The sequence below is a fragment of the Macaca fascicularis genome, chromosome 4 (genome assembly GCF_037993035.2).
Source record: "Macaca fascicularis isolate 582-1 chromosome 4, T2T-MFA8v1.1".
NCBI lineage: Eukaryota > Metazoa > Chordata > Mammalia > Primates > Cercopithecidae > Macaca > Macaca fascicularis.
This window is the reverse complement of record NC_088378.1, coordinates 98,691,410-98,706,592: the sequence shown is the minus strand read 5'-3', so window position 1 is coordinate 98,706,592 and position 15,183 is coordinate 98,691,410.

The window sequence follows — 15,183 nt, the reverse complement described above, 5'->3', positions numbered from 1 at the left end:
CCAACTTCCTATTTTGTTGATCTTTTCTATTTATTTTCTAGTCTCTTTTTCATTTATTTCTGCTATGACTTTTATTATTTTCTTCCTTGTACTGACTTTCGGTTTAGTTTCTTCTTTCTTTTCTAGTTCCTTGAGGCGCAATGTCAACTTGTTTATTTCAGATCCTCCTCCCTCTTCCTCTTCTTCTTCTTCTTCTTTTTTTTTTTTTTTTTTTTTTTTTTTTTAGATGGAGTCTGGCTCTGTCGCCCAGGCTGGAGTGCAGTGATGTGATCTTGGCTCACTGCAACCACCACCCCCCCGGTTCAAGCAATTCTGCCTCAGCCTCCTGAGTAGCTGGGATAACAGTCACATGCCACCATGCCCAGTTAATTTTGTATTTTTTGTATTTTTTTTTTTTTTAGTAAAGACTGGGTTTCACCATGTTGGTCAGGCTGGTCTCAAACTGCTTTCCTCTGGTGGCCCGCCCACCTCAGCCTTCCAGAGTGTCAGGGTGACAGGCCTGAGCTACTGCACTGGGCCTAGATCTTTCTTTTTTTTTGATGTAGGAATTTATCGCTGTAAAGTTTACTCTTAAAACTGTTTTTGCTGTATCCCATAGGTTTTAGTATGTTGTGTTTCCATTTTCATTTGCCTCAAAACATTTTAAATTTTCTCTTTGGATTTCTTCGTTAGCCTCTTGGTTGTTCAGGAGCATGATGTTTAATTTCCATAGTTTTGTGAATTTTCCAAAGTTTCTCCTGTTATTAATTTCTAGCTTTATACCATTGTGGTCAGAAATGATACTTGATTCAATATAAATTATCTTAAATTTGTTAAGATTTGTCTTGTGGCCTAACATATGATCTTTCCTGGAGATTTTTCCAAGTGCAGTAGAGAAGAATGTGTATTCTGCAGCTGTTGGATGTAATGTTCTGTATATGTCTGTTAGGTCCATTTGGTCTAAAGTGCAGCTTTAAGTTAAATGTTTTCTTGTTGCTATTCTGTCTGGATAATCTTTCTATTACTGTAAGTGGGCTGTTAAAAATCTCTCACTATTATTGTGTTGCACTCTATCTCTCCATTCATATCTATTAATATTTACTCTATATATTTACATGATGCAATGTTAGCTACATATATATTTACAGTTGTTATGTCCTTTTGCTGAATCAACCCATTTAACCATGATATAATGACCTTCTTTATCTTATCTCTTTTAAATAGCTTTTGAGTTAAAGTCTATTTTATTCAGATATAAATATAGCTATTCCTGCTCTTTTTGGTTTCCATTTGCATGGACTATCTTTTTCCAGGTCTTCACTTTGAGTTGTTGAGAATTTTTATCATGAATAGATGTTGATTTTTGTCAAGTACTTTGTCTGCACTTATTGACATGATCATAGTTGGTATTCTTGATAAGATAGAAACTGAAGAAAGGATTCCTTTGACTTTTAAAGTTTGAAAAACCACTTCTATAACTAGCCTTCTTTTTTGCCATGGAAGGCTGTGGAGGCTCAGCAGGTTTTGTTGCCTGGCCAATATGACAGCTTTTCAGAGGCAGAACTGGCTGTAGAGTGATCCAGGTTGCCGGACTCTCAGTTCAGTGTCTTTTCAAGTATTGTGCACTATCTAGACTAGCCAAAAAGAAATTCAGTTGCTTCTAAAAGCATTTTCCTTTTTTATCACCAGCTTCTGAGTCCTGGCTAGGGATAGTAAAATTAAAAGACTCTATTTTTTGGCTAACATGTACACTTTTCCACAAGAAGAAAGAAATGTAAAGAGATAGATGAAAGATGCTGACTTTAGAAAAGATGCTAGATTTCAGTTGAAATATGACCAAAGTGTTTTTTTTTTTTAATTTAGTATTGATTCCACTAGCAGTTCTGTTTCCTGCACCCACTTTTGAGCGGGGGACGTTTACAGATCACAGCTCTAAAAGTGCTCATCCCTGAGGTGCCACTCTTCCTAAATATTAAGAAACAGCAATAATCCTGTCATTTGGTAAGAGGTTAGATGGGTCAGGTGCCATTCTCAGGACTGTATGTATATTTTCTCAGGTTTCTGTATTATTAAATATCTAGTGAGGTAAATATCATTACCCAAGTTTTAGAGATGAGGAATCTAAGGCTTCGCCAGCTTCATGAACTTGCCCAGCTTCTCAAAGCTAGCAAGGTGGAGAACCTGGACTCAAACCCAGGTTGTTTTCTCTCAACATTTCAGCTCTTAAACACTGAGTTTTATTGCCTTATTCTTTGTCCCATTAGAGAAAAGATTCCTCAACAGACCACTAAACCAAAATTCTTTAAATTTAAGTTAAATACTATAATACTTGGTTCTTATAATGTCTATTTCAGTGTGGCTTAAATAATTTTTGAAGGAGAGTTTGAATGACTGTAGAAAGGGCACAGCAGATCCCTAGGTACACACAGTGTTTATTAAGGGTTTGCAGTTGTGAAAATGAAGTCTATAGACCGGGGAAAATTGGAACATAGAATCTGTGTCCTGCCTGACTTGTTACAGAAGCACCTATCTTACCACAAGATTGAGAATGATATAAATGTTTAATAGCTAATAGAAATTCCCACCTTCCCCTCATACCAATACAACTTTGCCTATGATATTTTGCAAACTAAACTGCCACCTAATAATTTATTATAATATTTGATCTTCACGACGTTTTAGGTTAACCACCGCAATAATAACTTGCAGGAAATAGTTAAGATAATCAGTGGTTTGAGAATCTTGCATTTGAGAAAACACACAAATAATATATTGTTTTCTTGTAAGGTTCTGACCCTTTTTTTGCAATAACTAATATAGAATTAAGTGCAACACACATTAAAATATTATCTGTCTGCTCTCTCCTGTTGCTCAGAAAGGATAGTAATTTTATCATTATTCTTAATCTTATTGAAATATATTAGTGCTCTATCTTGAATAAAGGACTATGATATCTCCATCAGTTTCCTAAACATTTATACTTTGTTCTGGAAGACTTATGTTTACTTGAAATTAAAAAGATAAAGAATTATTGAATAAGTAGAAGAAGATGAATACTAATAATTCCCTTGCTTGAATATGATTAAACATAAATTAATTAATTTTGTCCTGTTGAATATTCTGCTGTTTCTTGAAAAATGTGTGTAAAATATACCATAATCACTGCTAGTTGGCCAAGATAGCAGAAGCAGCTGCCACCCGCATGTCATAACTTTCACTGTCACTCATGAACATTTGGAAAGAGCTGGTATTTTGCTCCACTTAATGGCAGACTATTCCAAGATCCCTTGTACAACACTTTGTGATAGATTAGATGTTAACTTCTCAGTTTGAATATGTAGTTTTCTCAGCAAGCTATTCCTTGTGCTCATAGAATACAATTATTTCATGAAGTGTTGTTAAAGTTGAATTTTTTTCTAAAACTGTAGACAGATGAAAATTTTTGTAGTCTAGATAGCTTTAGACAAAATGTTACTAAAAGGATTATTTTTGTAATCAGTGTATTTGCTTTCTGATTAAAGCATGTCTGCTATGAACTGGCTGAAGATGGTCTTTAAACAGATAATTATTGATTGTAACAGTGGACTAAATTTAATATCTCATTAATTTAAGAAATATGTATAAAAACAATATTCTGAAAAATATTTTGTTATTGACTAGAGAATAAAAAAAATCAGGTGCATGAGTATACAGATGCTAGCCATTCTGTTGTCTTTACAACATGAGATATTACACATAAAGCACAGAGACTTGGTCACAGGAAGTGGCTGATAGACACTAATGATGAGGAGGTGTGGCATCAGCTCCATGCCATCATCTCATGCCTTTCTCATTTCTGTGATACATGTGACCAAAGATGCGAATGACTTCCAAAAGGAAATATACCAATTATGTGGGAGGTGCCACATTACTTTAGAAAAATGATGTATTCCAAAATACACTTACTTATCTCTTAATGAGAGCAGATATAAAATTCAAACTGGGCTTTTCCAGGATGTGAAATATCTGACCTACTTATACATTGCTAGTGTCCATTGGTATAGTGTATTTGGAAAACTGACAGTATCTATTAAAGCTTAAAATGTGCATAATCTATGGTCCAGCAATTTCATTCTTAGGTATATACCAAATAGAAATAATATGTGTTTGTATCTGCGTTTATGTGTGTGTGTGTGTGTACATATATATTTATTTTTATCTAAGAACATCTAGTGTAATGTTCATAGCAGCATAGCTTTAAGCTAGAAATTACCCTAATACCTATTAATAGTAGAATGGATGAATACACTGAGGTATATCCACACAATGAGCAGTAATAAGAATGATTGAACTATAGCTACACAATAACATGAATAAATTTCAAAGATAATGTTAAATGAAAGAAACCAGGCACAGAAGAAAACATACAGTATGATCCCATTTATATACATTGTAAAAACAGGCATAACGAATCTGTGCTATTACATGTCAGAATAATGGCTATCCTTGGGAAGCAGTGACTGCAAAGAAGTATGAGAAGGTCACTGCAGTTTCTTAATCTGAGTGGTGGTTTAATGGGTGTGTTTAGTTGTGACAATTCATCATGTTTACAATTATGTGAGCCTTTCAGTATGTATAACGTATTCTGATGTTAATAACCATAACAGCAACAACAACAACAAACTGTACTGTTACTATGAACAAGTAGAAAATATGTTCTCTAGTTTTCCATAAATATTATTAAGTAAAGAACAATGACTTTTAAATCTCTCAAACCTATTGCATTGAAAAAGAAAAGTTTAGGTTTGCTAGTATCAGAAAATGGAGTAGGAAACTATTTGAATATTACCAATGATTAGATCTGTATTACTATTTTTTTCTTTTGAGATAGGGTCTTGCTCTGTCACGCAGGCTGGAATGAAGTGGCACGATCACAGTCATTGCAGCCTTGACTTCTTGGGCTTAAGTGATCCTCCCACCTGAGGGCAGGAAGATTTCAAAGATGGAACTGTATAAAATTTACCTCATTTCTCACCAAGCATTCCATTAGGACTGTTGCAGAGATTTAAAAAATTCAGAGAATATAAAATTAAATTTTATATTTAAATTTTAAAATTAAATATCTTGACTTTTCATTGTGTTTTGTGGTGACTATTCAGTGCTGTTTGCCTAGATAACCAGTTGCATTCTTTGTTTTGGGTTTGCAGGTGTTGACAAAATGTATCATATGAAATATGTGGTTTACATAAAAGGACAGAATAAGCCAGTGCTGAATGGCAAGGATCAGCCTCCTGAGTAGGTGGAATGACAGGCATGTGCCACTATCCCCAGCCAATTTTCTTTAGTTTTTTGGTGAGATGGGGTCTCACCATGTCAGGCTTGTCGTGAACTCCTGGGCTTAAGCAATTCTCCCCCATCAACCTCCCTAAGGGCTAGGATTACAGGTATACGCCACTGTGCTCAGCTTTACCTATGTTTCATTTTCTGCCATCTTCTCTATTTGGTTGTCATGGTCCATTTAGATTTTGAGATAACTTAAAATAAAAATACAGTGGTTAGTCTGTGAAACTTAATCTCCCCACTCCTTCAATAGAACAACGATGTTCTCCTTCTGTTGGAGGGCAGGGAGATGAAGGATATAGACAATAAACAAAGAACTAAGATAACTTTATTTCATATTTTAGAAAACAGGGAATCAGGGAAGTCAGGCAGTTAGGGAAGATCTCTCTGAAGAGGTTAACTATGAACAGAGACTTAAATGAGGAGAAGGCCCAGAAAGATCTGAAGTACATTCGCAGTAGATTAACACTTGTTGCAGTGGCGTATTGGTGGCAAGCATCTTGGTTGATTTAATAGGCCAAAAAAAAGTGGCAATATGGCCATAGGGAGTGAGCAAGGAGTAAATGAAAAAAAGTGTCGTCAAAGTGTGGGAAGAGGCGTGAACATAAGCAACTGTTTAACAATTTTAAGCAAGAGGGTAATGTGATCAGATTTTTGTTTTATGGAGATTTAATGATAACTACCCGTGGGAGAGGCCATTGGCATAGGAGAAGGGTAGAATTAAGAGAAGATCAGTGGGGTTTCATAATGCGGAATAGCTATCAACTATAGAATCCTACTCACCTTCTCCTATCTGACTCAGACCTCAGCTAGAATACTGCATGCTTCCCATGTGATGTTAGATAATAAAATCCTCATACAGATAAATCTCAACCATGATATGAAATGAAATAACCCAGGCACAGGAAATAATAATATTTCTTTGATCTTTGCAAAGCTACTCTCAGATAGAGGAATCTGTAATCCATTAGCAGAGGGCTAACAGAAATAGAAGAGCCATGAGCCACTATACAGACCCAGCCAGTGGTTAAGTTCTGGGGGAGAATGTTAGCTCCCCATAAAAATTGGGGAAATGTGGTTGATTAAAAAGATTTCAAAGATGGAACTGTATAAAATTTACCTCATTTCTCACCAAGCATTCCATTAGGACTGTTGCAGAGATTTAAAAAATTCAGAGAATATAAAATTAAATTTTATATTTAAATTTTAAAATTAAATATCTTGACTTTTCATTGTGTTTTGTGGTGACTATTCAGTGCTGTTTGCCTAGATAACCAGTTGCATTCTTTGTTTTGGGTTTGCAGGTGTTGACAAAATGTATCATATGAAATATGTGGTTTACATAAAAGGACAGAATAAGCCAGTGCTGAATGGCAAGGATCATGTGTCTTGCCCTCTTCTGTTTATATAAGCTGTGTCTTCAAGCAACAACTGCAGAACTCTTTGGAACTCTACTCTGCTTATAATACTTTTAACACAATATATTCATTGTGACCAGGTTTTTACAACCAAATACAATAGTATGTTTTGGGGCAATGCACAGGTAAAATAACATTGTCTGCAAGGTAAATGACCACTTTGATAGCTTAGAATGGTGATGCTGGGTATTTGTCTGAATATTCCTAGGTGCTTAGTACTAAACTTTTGGGCCAGGAAAATGTATGGTGCTATGTTTCTTCTGCCATCACTTTGGACCACTGATAATTTTGCTGCTGGTAATTCATAAGGACAGAGGTCACTCTCTGGTCAGACAGTCTTCAGTAGAATGCCACTGTCTTTGAGTGGGTGATAAGGAGAGATAAATATGGGCTGGCCACACATGTTTCTTTATCGTCCCATCCTTACCACCCCACACAGCTGAATGTGTCTATCAGGCTTTCCTGAATACTTGGGGCAAAAATAACAGTTAACATTTATGTAGTTGAGGACCGGGTGCAGTGGCTCATGCCTGTAATCATAGCAACTTGGAAGTCCGATGCAGGTGGATTGCTTGAGCCTATGAATTTGAGACCATCCTGGGCAACAAAGTGAGACCCTGTCTTACCAAAAAAAAAAAAAAATACAAAAATTTGACAGGTCTTTACTCCCCAGCTACTTGGGAGGCTATAAGGTGGGAGGATTGCTTGAGCCCCCAAGTTCGAGGCTGCAGTGAGCTCTATCGTGCCATTGCTCTCCAGTCTGGATGGCAGAGTGAGACTCTGTCTCAAAAAAAAAAAAAAAAAAAAAAAAGAAAAGAAAAGAAAACTCAAACCAACCAAACAAAAAACATTTATGTGGTGGATTAACAACCCTATAAATATGTACGTTTGTATTTCAATGTTACAGTTGAAGAAGTGGAGACAAGGAAAGATTGATAACTCTTCTAAGCTTCTGGCAATTCCTAAGAAGGTTCTCGAGATTGCTGTTTTGTAGTGCATGGGGCCTGGATGATCTGCTTATTTGAGTGTGAGCAAGACTTGTGAATACAATGGGCTATCACTGCCATGATGTAACAGTATATGACAGAAGGGACTTTCCAAATGTTAAGTTTCTTAGTCAGTTGACTTTGAGTTAATCAAAAATGAATTACCCTGAATGGGCCTGACCCAATTCAGATGAATCTTTAAAGGAAGTCAGAGATATTTAAGGCAGCAGAGATTCTTCTCCTGGCCTCAAAAGAGCAGACTACAATGTTGTGGAAAGGGTCACAGGGCAGGGAATAATACCTCTCAGAGCTGAAAATGGCCCTCAATTGATAACTAGCACCAAAGTAGAAAACTCCATCCTGCAACTATGAAAAACAGAAACTACCAAAACCCATATGAACTTGGAGGAGGATCTCATGAACCAGAAAGGAGTGTAGAATGGTTCTTACCTTTATTTCAGCCTGTGAGATCCTGAGCACAGAAGCAAGCCATGATGTGCCTGGACTTCTGGCCTACAGAACTGTGAGATAAATGAGTGCTGTTTGAATCAGCTAAGTGTGGGATAATTTGTTATATAGCTGTAGAAGGTAATGTATATGACTTTTTACATACTATAGGAAATTTTAGATTTTTATGAGTCAGACCTCTTGTAAATGACCTGTTTCCTAATCTTGCTTTGTGTACTTTTCCTGGGCCTCTCTTTGAAAGTATTGAGGAGTTTTTGACTTCTGCGTGCAACCTTCTACCACTCCCCATAGCCTTGCTATCCTCATCCCCATAACTGCCAGGCAGTTCATTTACTGAAGTATGAATAAATACATCTAGAGCTGCCTTACTGTCAGGTGTCCTGATTTATTTGTTTTGGGTTGAGGCCCAGTTATTTTTTAAATGTGCTTTCTTGATTTGATTTTAAAGTGTCTCAGGGATTTTATTGTACAGCCACAAGGGAGAGTCTGTGGCCTAGAATGACATCTTGTGAAGCTCAGAAGGTCAGACTGTGGTAGCCATTAGTTATGCAAAGTCCTGTGCAGTGGAAGGACCAAGGGTGAAGAGCATCTGGAATGTCAGCTCATGACCAGAAGCTTCAGATGTGGTCACTGCTGGGAGTCTCCACTAGGAGAGGTTGAGTACATGTCTGTTCAGTCTCTAGGTCTTGCAGAAGATTCAGAGACACACACAAATGACCATTTGAAAGAGCATGCTTATTTCCTGTGACAGTATATTCTTAAATTTAAAAAGAAAGAACTCATTTTCTTTTACAAATAATATAAAGTGAAAGTCTGCCTCACTGTAATGTATTCAGTGCTTCACGTTACTATGCAGTCATTGAATCTCCTGCTTTGTAATTATGACTGTTGGGTTACAGCTGATTAATTTGTCCCTTAAAAGCCATTGTTTTAGCTATACAAGTAACTGAGAAAAAAAACTTTAGAAGAATTACTTGTAAATCGTAAGTTATTTTTTAAGAAACATATGTTAGTCTATTTGAGCTGCTGTAACAAAATACCATAGGCTGGGTATCTAATAAATAACAGATATTCCAGAAATTTATTTCTTATTGTAGAGGCCGGGAAGTCTAAGATCAAGGCAGATTTGGTGTCTGGTGAGAGCCCACTTTCTAATTCATTTTCAGCACCTTCTTACTGTGTCTTCACATGGTGAAAGAAGTGACTGAGCTCCTTTCGGCTTCTTTTATAAGGGTAGCAATCTCATTCATGATCTTCCCTCATGATCTAAACACCTGAAGTCCCCACCTTCTAATACCATCACCTTGGGGATTAGGATTTAACTGTATGAATTTTGAGAAGACACAAATATTCAGTCAATAGCACAAAGATTTATATCTCTTCCTATTCTGTGTGTGGGGTTGAGGTGAGGAGGGAAGTTGATTTCATTATTGCCAGTTTACAGTATCATATATATTAATGCATACCTTGGTGTGCTTCCATTCATACATACTTAAAGACGCATTCACTTTTATCATCCTGGTGTAAATTAGGGTAAGGTTTGATGATCTTTCAACATTATTTGTGTCTTGTCTAGTCCTTATAAAAGCAAACAATATATCTGAGAGTCTAAAATTCTGTAACACAGGCTAATCACGGGAGGCTAAGTAAACTGATGGAGGGGAAAAGCAATGTTTTATTTGGTATGTGAAATACTAGCTTTTGAAGTACTACATCAGGTGGAAAATCTTTCCGTAACTTATGGAGAAATGTTAGATTTATAATAAAATTAGTGGTGGGTGTGTGTGTGTGTGTGTGTGTGTGTGTGTATGTGTGTGTTTCAGGTTTGCTTTGTTTTAGGGGCTTTGCTAGGAATCAGCTCCAGGAAGATGAAAAGCCAAGTGTGGTCTGGTTTATTAAGTGAAGCCTGCAGCTGTGAAAAAAAGCCTGAGGATATGGAAGTAAAAGAGTGAGCAGCTGTGAAGTGAGCTGCCAGGTAGGAATTGATAGAGATTGTCTTGTTCGGGCTGATCCCCATCCTGGGAGTCTGATGAAAGTGAGGTGGGGAAAGTGCTGAACCACCAGTGAGAGGAATCTGAGTTATAGGTCTCTGTAGAAGTAGCAAAATAAATTGAGTTTGTAAAACGAGAACACTCTGTATGTTCTAGAATGAATTTTAATGCAATAAAGAATATTTGGATGGAAACCATTAATGTAAATGTACCAAAAAAAAATTTCCATCATTATTGAAGATGCAAAATTTTCAGGTGTTTTTGTTTGTTGCTTGTTTCAAATGAGGCAATAGAAGAGATGAGCACAGTCCCTGGCATGTGGCAGGCACTTAAATAATTTTTGGATGAATAGGTGAGCAATGTAAGAGCCTTATTACTGTACTTTGGCAGTTTTTGATAGTTGTGGAGGAGGTATAAGTACAGGAGTTCTGTGTTTTTGAAGAAACAACAACCAAAAACCTAATGTTCTATAAAAATTTCCACTAGAACTAAGAGGATCTAATGGGGCAAAGAGTGAGGGTGAGGGGAGACCGTTCCCACCAGTGCAACTTTGTGACCAGAGCACTACACAGAAGAGTAATTGGTACTTTGGTAGAAAACACATCACTCAGGCAGGCAGTTCAGTGTGGCTAGAGGATGGCACAGAGGATACTAAAAATGTACAGAAAAAATACAATGAAAATGTTGCAGGAAAGGGGTTTGGATCTAGACCCCAAGAGAGGGTTCTTGGATCTCCAGCAAGAAAGAATTCAGGATGAGTTTGCAGTGCAAAGTGAAAGCAAGTTTATTAAGAAAATAGGCCAGGTGCGGTGGCTCACGCCTGTAATCCCAGCACTTCGGGAATCTGAGGTGGGCGGATCACAAGGTCAGGAGATCGAGACCATCCTGACTAACACAGTGAAACTCCACCTCTACTAAAACTACAAAAAATTAGCCAGGCGTGGTGTCGGGCGCCTGTAGTCCCAGCTACTGGGGAGGCTGAGGAGAATGGCGTGAACCCAGGAGGCGGAGCTTGCAGTGAGCCCAGATCACGCCACTGCACTCCAGCCTGGGCGACATGGCAAGGCTATGTCTCAAAAAAAAAAAAAAAAAAAGTAAAGGAATAAAGAATGGCTACTCCAAAAATGGTTGCCCATTTTTATGGTTATTTCTTGATGATATGCTAAACAAGGGGTGGATTATTCATGCCTCCCCTTTTTAGACCATATAGGGTAGCTTCCTGAGTTTGTGATGGCATTTGTAAACTGTCTTGGTGCTGGTGGGAGTGTAGCTGTGAGGACAACCAGAGGATCAATCTCATCCCATTTTGGTTTTGGTGGGTTTTCGCCGGCTCCTTTACTGAAACATGTTTTGTTAGCAAGGTCTTTATGACCTGTATTTCGTGCTGAGCTCCTGTCTCATCCTGTGACTTAGAATGCCTTAACCATCTGGGAATGCAGCCTAGTAGGTTTCAGCCTCATTTTACCCAGCTACTATCTAAGATGGAGTTGTTCTGTTTCATGTGCCTCTGACAGAAATACTAGTAGCTGTTAATTAGCATAGAGGCAGTTAGATAGATAGAAGTAGAGCTCTAAACCAGAGGGGCTGCTTTGAAGGTGTTCTTTCTGGGGAGTGCAACCTCTCATCAGGCACAGCAATACAAAGCTTCAGTGTTCCTTTTGGGGGAGGGATGCCCTGGTGCAGGACTTACTTATAATTTTATTAAAATGGAAATGAAAGAGTTTCAGCTGCCTAAGCAGCATAGGCTGAAGTCTTGATTCTGCATTGCTGAATGTTTGGTTTCTACTCCTGATTTTCTGCTTCCCCTTGCTTATAAAAAATCATGTATATACCAGATTATGTCCATATTATTCTGACACAATTTCTCTATTTTCCAATTGTTTGTGAGCTAATTAGTGTTGTAGAAATACATTCTGCAGCAGAATAATCTGCTCAGTAATTTGGAATTCTGTGAAGAGTGAATCGGACCCCAGACTGTTAGATCTTTGGGGATCTTAATAGCCATTTACCAGGTTCCATTTTATAAGGAAGGAAACAGAATTAGAGAAATACATGTTTTGTTCAAGGCCCTATAGCGGGGATGTCTAATCTTTTTGGTTTCCCTGGGCCACATTGGAAGAAGAAGGATTGTCTTGGGCCACACATAAAATACACTAACACTAACAATGGCTGATGAGCTAGAAAATAAAAAGAGCAAAAGTAAACCTAATAATGTTTTAAGAAAGTTTACAAATTTGTGTTGGGCTGCATTTAAAACCGTCCTGGGCCATATGTGGCCCTCAGGTTGCACATTGGACAAGCTTGTCCTGTAGTAATTTAGTATTTACTAAGTAAAAAACAGTTTAAAAACCATAACCTTGAGAGTACATTCTAAATTTATGACAGGTGATAGAAATAACAGAATTTTAAGATGTCTTTTAGGCAGTTAACAGCATTTAGTAATTACAATTATATCACACATAAACATTCTGCTATTTTGGGTGGGTTTATGGAGCTAAATTTGCACTGGACAATGTTAAACCGACAAGGAAGACTTCATTCCAGACTATTGCAATAGGGACAAGAGGCCAAAACTCAATCTCACCTCATCTCCACAGAAACAGAGCTAGAGAGTTTTTAAGGGCTAGAGTGAGGGAAAGTATAGGCTGGCCCTGTTTGCTAACCAGTCTCACCCAAAGGAAAAGTAAGTTTTCTCATAACTTTATGACAAGAGGTAGCTTTGCAGCTTGAACCAAGGCTTCCACCCTTTCACATGGACGAGCTCCTAGTTTGGCTCCTGCCCTCCCACAGAGATACCTTCCCTGATGATTATATTTCACAGAGAAGGCTCCCATGTCTTTGAGAAAGGATGTCCTAGGCTGTAAAGCTAGCAAGAGGCTTTTTAGAAGATTTACATCTCAAAGAGGCAGAGAGAGAATTTACACTTAGAAGTTTTCTAAAGTAAATGCTGTAAAGAAAAGGAAGGTCAGGAGCCTAACATCAGGAGGAAGCCTGTCTAAAGTTTAGTCAAGCTGAGGGAAATGTTAAAGCTGTCTGGGTTAGGTGTTTTATCTACCACTCCTTTCAATGGCCCAACGTCAACTCACCTTTTTGAGACTGTGGTCAATTCTCATTGTTTTTATTCTAACTCCCTCTTCAATATCAGGTCTAATATGACATGTATTTATTTGTTACTTTAAAGGAATTTGATGCTGTTATGATGGCAGGAGGGCAAATTGATATAATCCTGTGTGAAAATAATTTATCAATAAGCATCAAAAGCTTGAAAAACCTTCATACTCCTAGACTTTTTAACTCCACTCTAAGAAGTAGTTTTATAGAAATAATTGGAAGTGTCTTCAATTATGCACACAACTCTGATTGCAACATTTTCTATAGTAGTGAAAACCTGGAAATAACCCATAGGTCCACAAGTAGGAGAGAGCTAATAACAAAAACTAAAAAAAATAAATTTATATTATGAAATTATTTTCAGCTATTAAATATGGAAGTTAGAGTACTTAAAACATTGATATAGTTTTTAAAAGAACAGCATTTTTCCAATTTTGTTATGCATTACTGTATAAATATTAATATATTCTATGATAATATAATATGGTAGTCTATGATAGAATTTTTTCTGCTTCCTAAAAGTTTATATTCTCATGGTCACCTCCTCTTCAAGTCTTTTTTTTTTTTTTTTTTTTTTTTTTGAGACGGAGTCTTGCTGTGTCACCCAGGCTGGAGTGCAATGGCCAGATCTCGGCTCACTGCAAGCTCCGCCTCCCGGGTTCACGCCATTCTCCTGCCTCAGCCTCCCGAGTAGCTGGGACTACAGGCACCCGCCACCTCGCCCGGCTAGTTTTTTTTGTATTTTTTAGTAGAGACGGGGTTTCACCGTCTTAGCCAGGATGGTCTCGATCTCCTGACCTCGTGATCCGCCCGTCTCGGCCTCCCAAAGTGCTGGGATTACAGGCTTGAGCCACCGCACCCGGCCTCAAGTCTTATTCCTACAGAATAACGATGTCTTGCCTTCTGCAGTTCCTCATTTCAGTACATCAAAATGTGGAGTATACTTAAAAAAAAAAATTTCTCCTAAGCATCATTAACACAAGGCAGCTGCATGTAGTAGACCACTTGTACTGAATGTTTGAGGGCAATTGGAAAAGGGTTATAGCACATCAAGCTTTCAACCTCAAATCAAATGATAGCATCTCTGTTCGCAATGTCCCTTAGCTATTTCTTCCAGGCATTTTTAAAAATCGATTATTCTTTCACCTTGCAGAGTTGCTTCCTGCCAATCTCTTTGCTTTTCTCTCCTGACTTCTTCATCATTATCCTTTTCTAGACACTTCTCATTATTTTTCTACAGATATGTCTGAGCAATTTCAAATTCTTTGTAATGCAAAGCAATTTAGCATTCTCTTAGTCTTTATGTCTTCAGGAGCATGCCCCTGGCTGTCTTCCTATTAACACACTGTCTTTTTATAAAAGGAGAATAAGTCTCTTTTTCTTACAATATAGCAATAAACATCATGTTTACTGTCAGTCTATACAAGCTCTATATTTCATTGGTTCTTTCCTCCAGTCTCCAACAGGACCCTGCTCCTACCCACAAAGTGCTCTCTTTTATTTTCTGGAGTCCCCTGTGCTGCTGATGACGGTAGAGCTTTTGAAGTGTCACTGCTGCTCAAGAGTTCTGGAACTCTTACTGCCAAAGGTAGATGCCAAAGCCATACCTGTTTTTGCTGAAATGAAGAGGATGCCTTATTGTGTTGTAGTCAGCTAGAAAAGAATTCAAATAGAACAATCTTGCATCTCCAATACTTTTCTGAGATACTGGAGAAAGTAGTCTTCATTCATTCCTTTGTAGCATCCTGCTCCCTGGGGTTTCATTGGAATTGGACCAAAGGACGACATGAGTGACTATCTCCATGATAGACCTGGTGTCACTTTGGCTGACTACTGGCTTTGTTAGTAGGTCTAGTTGGTTGTGGCTCCTTCCTTTCTTAGGATATATCCTTGCTTTATTCCTAGGAATCT